This window comes from Parasteatoda tepidariorum, chromosome 2, assembly GCF_043381705.1.
Source record: "Parasteatoda tepidariorum isolate YZ-2023 chromosome 2, CAS_Ptep_4.0, whole genome shotgun sequence".
Lineage (NCBI taxonomy): Eukaryota > Metazoa > Arthropoda > Arachnida > Araneae > Theridiidae > Parasteatoda > Parasteatoda tepidariorum.
Window position 1 is genome coordinate 55,380,364 of NC_092205.1, and position 10,088 is coordinate 55,390,451.

Consider the following 10,088-nt stretch of genomic DNA (forward strand, 5'->3'; position numbering starts at 1 on the left):
ATAATGCGATAATTAAGTCATAAAAAATCCATGAAAGTAATTAAATTGAATACGTAACATATAAGATGTATTCACACTGGTGATATTTAAATGAAAACTCTTTTGTCTCAATCACGACAACATTACATCCACCAGATCTGAGTTTTTTGAAGAGCTCTTAAAGACCGATGAGTTATTGCTTTTTGCCGTAAAATTTTTTTAGGGAATGGCTACGTTAACCTCAGTTGACGGTAACTCATTAATTTCCATTAAGTTGTTATTTTTTAAATTTCCCGCCAACAATGTTTTAAGACGGAGAAACAATTCTTGTTAAATAACTGTATGTATGGTAATGATATGCCTGGTAAATGGTGCCAAATGTTTTAATTCTTTCGTAATTAATTTGAAGGAAACGTTTTAAAAAGCTTCAAAATAATAGTATTAATTTGTTTAAAAATCCTATTCGTATGAAAGAAAAATGAAAAGTAAGTTTTACTCAGCATTTTAAAATAAGGATTTGAAACAGCTGCAATTCATTTCAAAGATATGAAATGATTTAATAGTACTATAACTCAAGTCTAATGAACTGAAGAGCTTTAAAAATTCAAGCTTTCTTACTGTTTTTATTACTTAAGCGTTTTTGTCATACTTTCATATATCATTACACACACAAAAAATACTTTTGATCATGACAATCATAAAAAAAAAATTAAGAAAAAATATTTAGTACTCTTAACATTTAAAAAGCCTTCTCCTTTAGAAGACATTGTATTCGGTTTGATCTCAAGCATCGCATAAATAATCATTAGAAAAGCAGGTTTTCAGCAAACTAGTTTTATTACCGTAAACTTGAACTGCCTCAGACTGTTATACTTTGAATTTTAATCCATCTGTTTCTTTGATTCAACAATTCCATTAAATTTACAATTCTTGTAGACCTGTATTTTTACTACAAAAGGGTTATGAAGTTGCGAAAATACTGTATAAATTTTAGTAATTTTCTGGACAAGTAAAGCTGAATACTCTTTGAGTAAAACAATATTTTAATTTTGATAATACAATTCAGTTAACATGAGAAAAATGCAGTAATTAACTATCTTTATCGTGAATTTTTTTTACTCTAATTCTCAATAAGTAAATACAATGACAACTACTGCAGTATGGGGGAATCTATTTTCACAGTTTCTGTTTTCCTTTGCTATTATGCTAGATTATAAAACAATAAAAAAATGAGATTCAGTAATGCAAAAAAATCTATGATTTATGCAGCAGGAATTTAATTAAATTAAAAAATTAGCATTTTTTATCGCAACTTTACTTGACATTCTTTATGTCCATGAAAACTATACTGTACAAAATACCCAGTGTTTTTTTTGGAACTTGTCCGCATATTTAACGGTTTGAAGTCGTTTTGTTGACAAAACTGTTTATCACCTTTTTTCACCCTAATCCCAAAAAATTAAAACCGTATTTGAATTTCTAGTTTTTGTGGTGAAGTTTTGAGTTTCGCAGTATAATTTTACGCTTTCTAAGAACATTTTACAATTGGTTTCTTTACTTGCTCTTACTTTTTAGCAATTATTTTGCGGTTTTGAACATCGGATAACTAAATTTCATTATATCTCATCAATTTCTCATCGGATAATTTAATTTCAAAATGATGCAATACTGAAATAAAATTCTCACTATCACTGAATCTTTATAATGAAAAACTTGAGCCCCAGTTGTTCAGGAAGCAAAGCGTGACCCTCCCGTTGAAGTGACAAGTTCGATTCCCATAAATGACTAGTCGAAGCCAATTCTGCTTACATAAAATATCCTCATCTGCTGTGAATACAGATTTGCTTCACGATTTTCGCAGATAAAACTTCCCATACGGGTTCCCATATGGGAAAGGTCTGTGGAGACGACATATTTGTTGCTGTAAAAACTTGCTTTGTTACGATAAACAAAAAACAGTCTGATTGCAGATTTTCTTCGTATTTTTTGCAGAAAAAACTCGTTCGTGTATGGTAATATTCTGTTGAAACTACGGATATATTTCGTAAGTTTTCTAGCCTTGCACAACCAAATCAACTGCCGGTTAAAACCATAATTGTGGGACTTTTTTTACAGTGTACTGCAAAAATTCTCATATTTTTTAAGTGGTTTTTCTGAATTGTTGAAATATTTTACTTTCATTTCCAGTGAATGATTCTCCTTTCTAAAAAATATTTTGCAATTCAAATAATGCTTCTAAACTCGTGATCTACCTAAATTTAGACTAGACTTAACTAACTCTAAATGCAGTTGTTAATTCCTCGACTATTCATTTTTAAGAACATTATTGCCAAGATAAATGCAGCATTTTTAAATGTCACTTTGCAATATATTTTTAAAGCATTTTGGACTGACAAGCTCTAATCTCGACTTTCTAGAATAATGTTATTTAAATTTTTTAGAAAAGCTTGCATTCAAATGTAAATCCTGACCTTTAAACGAGTTTATGAATTTTATTACATTGACACTCTCATTTGAGAACAAGAAAACTGCGAGTTTATTTTATTAACTTTTTCGTTTTCTAAACCATTTTTTTTTATTAGAAATGCACCCAACTGTTACTTTCAATTTATTTCAAGCTTGAATATTAAACAAGATAATATAAAGCTAAAGAATTATACTGATGGTCTTCAGAGCAGTATTTTTATCAAAAATATATGTAAGTTTATTTTTAATACATATCACACATCTTATTAAACCCTTTCAATTAGAAATTAACCATTATTCGCATCTATTTAAATTAATTTATTTAAATAAATTCAAATAGATTCAGTGTGTTCCTTTTTTAACAACTGTAGTTACTTCATCGTTTTAAAACATTAAACTATAATTTAAATTAAATACTTTTTGTTGAAATAATTACACATTGCATGAGTTTAAATGATTTCGGCCATGATCTTCTGTTACATAAGTTATTATTGTAAAGATTAAAACTGTATAGTTACCCATGCCCGAAAATGTCGCTCTACGCGATTATGGCCACTTCCCAATTAAGACCTGTTCAGAAGTACATGACAAAACTGTTCATAATAGGAAAGCGCCCTTAGTGGCGTATGGCAATGTTTCCAGGCAGGATGCGTCGTCCAGCATGAGGCTGATATTGTCTCCTAACTCCACTGGAAGTTTGTTACAATATTAAGATGACTCCTAGTTTTTTATAACGTTTTTACACGTGTACATTTTGACATAAAATAGACCAAAAATGTAATTAAAAAATATGTTTTCTAGAAAAAAGCCGATTGCAGATTTAAAATCAATGACGTGAAAATATCCAAGATTCATTAAAAAATCTCCTGCAACAGAAGAAAAAATTTCTCCCGGCAAAGTTTGTTTTTCTATAGGGTTAGTTATAACAGCTAACTCTTCTTTCTTATTTTATAGTTTGATAGCCATTATATTAAATAGTATTTTTTTAACGGGGCCCGAAAATATTTATACGTAATCAATTTTAAAAGAGAAATTCTCTATTGCCCCTAAAATTTTTCGAAGAAACCATAAGTTATATAAAGATTGAAGTGATTGAAGCATTTTGCTGATATCATTTGATTTTCTATGAAAGACGTTTTATGTCACAGGGATAAATGTCACCATAGTAACTATTGGTTATTTAGTCGCTCATGACATAAAACGTTATGCTATCAATTGTGTGCGTCATTTATATTTCTATCACAAAAAAGTGTTTTCTATAGACAGCATTCATTTTTGAAGTCTTAAAATACATTTCGCTTCTTACATTTATGAGGAACTTCAATACGACACATAATTTTATGAGAACAAGAACTTCATTCTAAGTGTCGTTTAAATCAAACTAGACACCTTACTTTCATTAAATATTCTCATCACCTCATGGATTTAAACACCCTTTTTTTCTATTTTTAACTTAATAATTTCTTATTATATTGATTATTTATCATTTATAAAATAGCATGATACGTAATTGAGAAGTAAGTTAGAAATCAGTTAAATTCAATAAAATTGAATTTGAATTTATTCTTAAAATTGTCTGTTATATTAAGTATACTTATCTGCTTTAAACGGTTTCATGCTGGCACGGCAGCTTGCAGTTTTTTTTCTTCGTAAATTTAACAAATATTTTTCTTCGTAGTTTAGTGTTAAAAATAAGTTCAGTTTTTCCCCTTGAAGAAAATATGAAAAAATGATAATGAAAAAAACACATTTAAACTTTTAACATCATTAATTGGTAATTATATTAACAGGATGGGGTAAAATGAAATAATCCATGCCTCGAAATCTTTTTAAAATAAAATATAAGTTTCGCGCCATATGAAGGTGAAATAAGAGTTTATTTTAAAGAAAAAACAATAAGATTTTTGTATTATCCTATTTAAACCTTTAAAAAAATAACATTGAAAAGTTTGTAATAAATCATTTAAATCTATAATCCAATTCAGACTATCTGAGCTGAAAAATAGTTATAAAAACTCACATATAATGTGAATATTATTAAAAAAAAATCCATTTTAGTAATTTGAATATAATTCCCCTATTTTGTTTAATTTATTTATTTTTAATTTCAAGTGGTTCACCCAGAGATGTCTAATTACTTAAAGTATGGGACAAGAAAAGTAGAAGAAAGACAGAAAGGAAATATTTCTAAGATCCAATTGGCTGCCGTAAGAATCGATAATAAAAAATCCTTCAACTCAACAGTTTAGTTGACGCGATAAAAATTACATGCTTGGTTGAATCTTGGAGCATTGAACAGATATGTTCGACCTTAGGCATAGGTATTTTATCGTTGCACATAGCCCTCTTTAACAGCCGGGTAAGGACTATTAAAGCTCAGATGCAGAAATTATTTTGGATCAAATATTTTAAAACAATACTTAGGAGAAATGTGTAAAAACTAAACAATTCGTTTAAATCTGGATATAAACAAAAATGCAGTGAAACTCTGAAATTGCTGTTAAAAATACTTCACGAGTTAAAAATTATATGAGATCTTTCGACAAATTTGTTAAATAATGTTCACATCCCCTTCCCAAATATAGCGAAAATAATTGATAGAGTTTATTTCTTTATTCAATTTTATTTTTATGTGGTACACCTAGATATGTCTAATTACTTAAGTAAAGGTATAGAAAAAATCCTAGAAGAAAACAAAATAAGGAAATCTTCCTAAGGGGCAATTGTATGCCGTACGAATAGACAGTAAAAAAACTCAATCCTTCAACTCAACAGTTTAGTTGATGAGATAAAAATCACATTCTTGGCTGAATCTTGGAGCATTGGACAGATATGCTCGGAAATGTCCAAGGAGAAGGTATTTTGCCATTGCTTATAGCTCTCTTTAACAGCCGGGTAAGGACCATTAAAGCTCAGATGCAGAAATTATTTTGAATTGTTATGTACTCAGACACATCACCTTAGCTTCTCATGAGTAGATAAAACGGAATCGATGCTCTGGAAGTGTTTCGAGAACTGAAGCTATCGGGAGATATTTACCTATAGTGCGAATGTTTTATGTAATTAAATGATACTCTTGCGATTAGAAGACGTAAAGAATACATTATTTCCATTACCAATATGTTTATTAGAAAACTAAAAGTGTATCTAAATTATTTAAAATATCTAAATTTTGGTCGGCAAATATTTCAATAATTTTGACTTAAAGATTAGAGACTATATTTACTTTCAGTATGGTAGTTTTAGGTTATTAAATGATAATCTAATGATTAGGGAAAGTAGTAATTAAGTAGTGATTTCTAAAGAGTTTATTAGAAAACTACAAATATGTTTAAATCAACAATATTAAAATTTGAGACTGAAATTATTTTAATAACAAATCCTAAATAGCTTAATTAATGAGGAGGAACAATATTTACATTTAGTGCGAATGTTTTATGTAATTAAACGGTACACCAATGGTCGGACTAAGCGATTTACGAAGTCTTTTTCGGAAAGGTTTTACATAAATTATAAATGCTCTTAGATTAATAAAAACGTAATTCAATGGGAACATTTCAATCTTCAAAAATAGCTTTCCATTTATTTCTGTGAAAATATTCTTACATATTAAGCATTGAGAAATATTGTTATGAATTACACATTTTCTTTATTTATTTAATTACGTACTCAATTTAGTTATGATAGGGTTTCACAATAGTCCTTTTAAAAACGAAGTTTATTTATCTCTGTTGAAAATTTTAAAGAGTGTTGAACCATAATACCATCCAAATTTACTGTAACTTTAAAAGTGCAAAAGTGAGTAATATTAGAAATAGTAGTATAGTGCCAAATTGAAATATAATACACTACGCTGCAAGAATTGATGCTACGATACCATTTCTATTGATTTTAATGCAAAATTTCCTTTTGAATCTAAATTTGACCCAAATCACTCACTGTATTTTTTGAAAACCATATCCTAGTTTTTTAACTTCTTAACAATTTTATGATCATTAATTTGATTTGGAGGTAAAGATAAGGATAATTTTAACCATTAAATTTCTTATCGGCTACTTCGTTTTCTTTTGGGAACTCGGTGTGAAATTTTAGAGTGTGTTGAACCATAATAGTTTTCATATTTACTACATATCTACTGTGTTTCTAAATTGAAATATAATACACTGTGCTGCATTAAAAAAAGCTTCAATACCATTTTTATTGATTTTTATTTAGAATTACCTATTGCATCTAAATATGAGCCCCATCCGACACCACTTTCTTTAGGCACCCCCTTCTAGTTTTGTCACTTTTTGAAACTTTTAGGACAATGGATTTGATTTAGAGGTAAGAAAAATGATTATTTTAACCATTAATTTTTTATTATGGGTTACAGAGAAGAAACTTTGTTTTCAAATTCCAGCTTTTAACCTCTTTTCTACTCTTATTCCCCCAACCACACTTTAATAATGAGAATAATCAATCACACTTTTGGCTCTAAGTGGTTAACGGGTACAGTGATGCTCAGTGATGTATGGGCCGTTGCTCAATGAAACTTCCAATTTTCATAGGGAGAGTTTTGGAACCTTTCCTTGAAAGAAAAAAATATTTTAACCGCTTTCTTTTTTCTAAAGAGCTAGAAAGAGGAAATTTCAAAAACATGAATATTTGTCGCAAGGCGGCTGGTTTGTCTCCTTTAATAATGAAACCATTTGATATGATTGTTTTCCTGTTTCTTTTTCGAACGGCAATTTTTTAACTTATATTACACATACTCCATGTTCAAGCACCTTTTTATTTCCCCTAAACACTTGCAAATAATAAAGTACTTAAATACAATTTTGAATGGTTTCTGAGAGTGAAAGTTTCAAAGTTACTAGTCCCTTTGCTTGCTTTGTGAGGAATTTAGGGAGGAAAGAGATTCTTGATACTGAAGTATATGTAATGGAATACGCAAAATAAAATACGCAAAAGAATATTAAAAAACGATAATTTTTAATGATTTTCCTTTCTCTATTTAAGGGGTAAATTCTCCGAAATCTCCCTCCTTTCTACAACTGTTAGTGTTTAAAATTTCTCACCTTTCCAATCCCCCGAATGGAGAGGTCCTAAAGCTGTCCCCAGAAAATTTGGATGATTCACTATGAACGTAGTTCAGCGTAATATATATAAATAGATTTGAAAGATGCAAAAAAATAAATAAATAAAAATAAAAAATAAAAAGAGAAATAATTTCAAGTTTTATTGCTGTTTTCTTTTTTTTATCTAACAGTGCAATCCCCCAAAATCGTCCTTTTTACTCTCCAGAGAAAAAAAAGATATAACCTAACAGCTAATTTTTTTATGGTGGACTAGAAAGTTAAACATTTGAAGCATGGACAGTAGTAGCAGGAGGGGAAATTTAACCTGTTTCTTTTCTCGTATTTCCCTGTTCTTTAGTTTTGAAAGTATTTAAAATAATAACAAATAATATAAATGAAAACGTAAACTATGAACATAGCAATTAGTTTCACATGCAAATGTTTATTTTTCGTTGATTTCATATTCCATAATTTGGAGTTTCCGTTTTTGAAAAATTTAATATTTTTCTACAAAATAAGTCTCTACAAATAATCAATAGTTAAGACAAGATAAGGAGATTGTTGCTAAAATTTATAAAAATTTCAATTTTCTTTTATTAGTTTTCTGCTAAAATCGTTTATTATTATAGTTAAAAAGACATGTCTAAAGTTTGTGAAGACTCGAAAGCTAGGATTAAGTGTTGTTGATAATAACTTTATTTTGAGCTTCACTAATTTCTATCATTATTTCATGCTTTCTTGGACATTTCCTTCTCTACAATGTCTTCTTGATTCAGTCGAGGATTTAAAAATTTTAAAGATAAGTCGAAATTTAATGCTAAGATGAAGAAAAATAAGAAAAATAGGTTAGACAAGAAAAACAGCTTAAACTATTTCCTAAACCTTTAAAAATCCATGTAAATAAAGCAGAATCTGCACATATTTGAATACACTTCAATGAATCTGCAATTATGAACACCATATTTTATTTAAATATGTTTGAAAACCTAACTGTCGACTTTAAAACTCCTCACGAGCTCCGGTCTGAACAATGCATCTCAAAGAAGGAGTCTTCCACAGTATTTGATAATTATTTTATAACGTAAGCGATTTGCAAGCTTGCGCTATAATTAATCAAAAATAAGTTTTATCGCAAGTTGTTATAAAATGTCTCCTATATTAGGTTATCACAAGTAAAATTAAAGTTATTTTTTACCGTAGCTTGACGACGTAACAAAATCAGTATCTTAAAAGCTATGTGAAGCAAAGTATTTCTTATATTGATACTCTTTTAACGTGTGTACTAATAAAATACTCCTCGGGAGCTAATAAAATGAAATTTTTTTTCCGTTAAGCCAAACGAAAATTGTGGTAAGCTACGAATATCGCAGATTAAAATATACTACACTGTAAGAATTTTCATTCTAAAATAATGGTAAACTAACCCGCAGCAGTTATCGATCCAATTAACTGTAAAGTTTACGGTAAAGAACATTTCTTTTATCTTAACAGTTTTAAAACTGTTTACAACTAGTATGGTTAAAAAACAATAAAAACAAAACACTACGATTTTCTAACAATTTACAACTGGCATGGTTTCAAAACTATGAAAAAGAAATTTGACTGGACATTGGATATAGTTTAGAAGCTTTGTGGTTCTGCCATCAATGCGTGAATCAGAGTATCGCATTTTCATAATCCAGGGTCAAAAATTGGGGAAAGCTGGACATGGGTAACTCCTCATGTGTTGAAAGAAATTGAGGATTGTGGTGCCTACACTGGGATTCGAACCTCAGTTCTATCAATCTTGCGATTGACAGATAAGCCCTCTCAGCCATAATATATATTACGTACCGATAAACAGGAAACTAAATGGTGTGTCTAGTTGGTGCGATAAAATTCTGGTTCTTTTACCTTATTAGATGAAAGCAGTTAATAAACAGTTTTTCTCACAGTTAACAGTTTGTATACCATCTTATTTATGGTTTTTTGATTGTTATGCTTGAATATGGTAAAATAACAATTAAATAAATTGTCATTTAACTATTTTTTTCGAAAAATTTCTAACAGTGTACGTATATCAATTGTTAATCTGCACTTATAACTCTTATTATGGTAAATCGGAAATTATTTTAAATAGGAACTCTTATTTTTCATTGCAGATTCAGATTCTCTAACAAAGTAACCCTTTTTCACTTATAGGTTTATGCATTTCGCTTCACAGATACTGTTTTCACCAAGAAATATATAATAAGGAACAAATTGTTGTAAATGGCGAATCTCAAAACCCATCAGATTAGGAACATAGAAATAAACTTGTTTGAAATTGTTTTAGCAATATTTTTATTTACTTTTTTTTGAAAAAAATACCGAATCATTTTTATTTATTATTATTATTTTTATTTATTTATTTATTTTTTAATATGATAGTTTTCGAAATACAACTACTTTAAACACCTTGAACTCGGGTTTAATCTTTCTCGGTTACAGCTCCTACGAAACAAAATACGAAAACGAAACAAAATACGAATGTGCAACAGTAAATAGGCATTCAGTTTTCTGATATATATATATATATATATATATATATATATATATATGTAA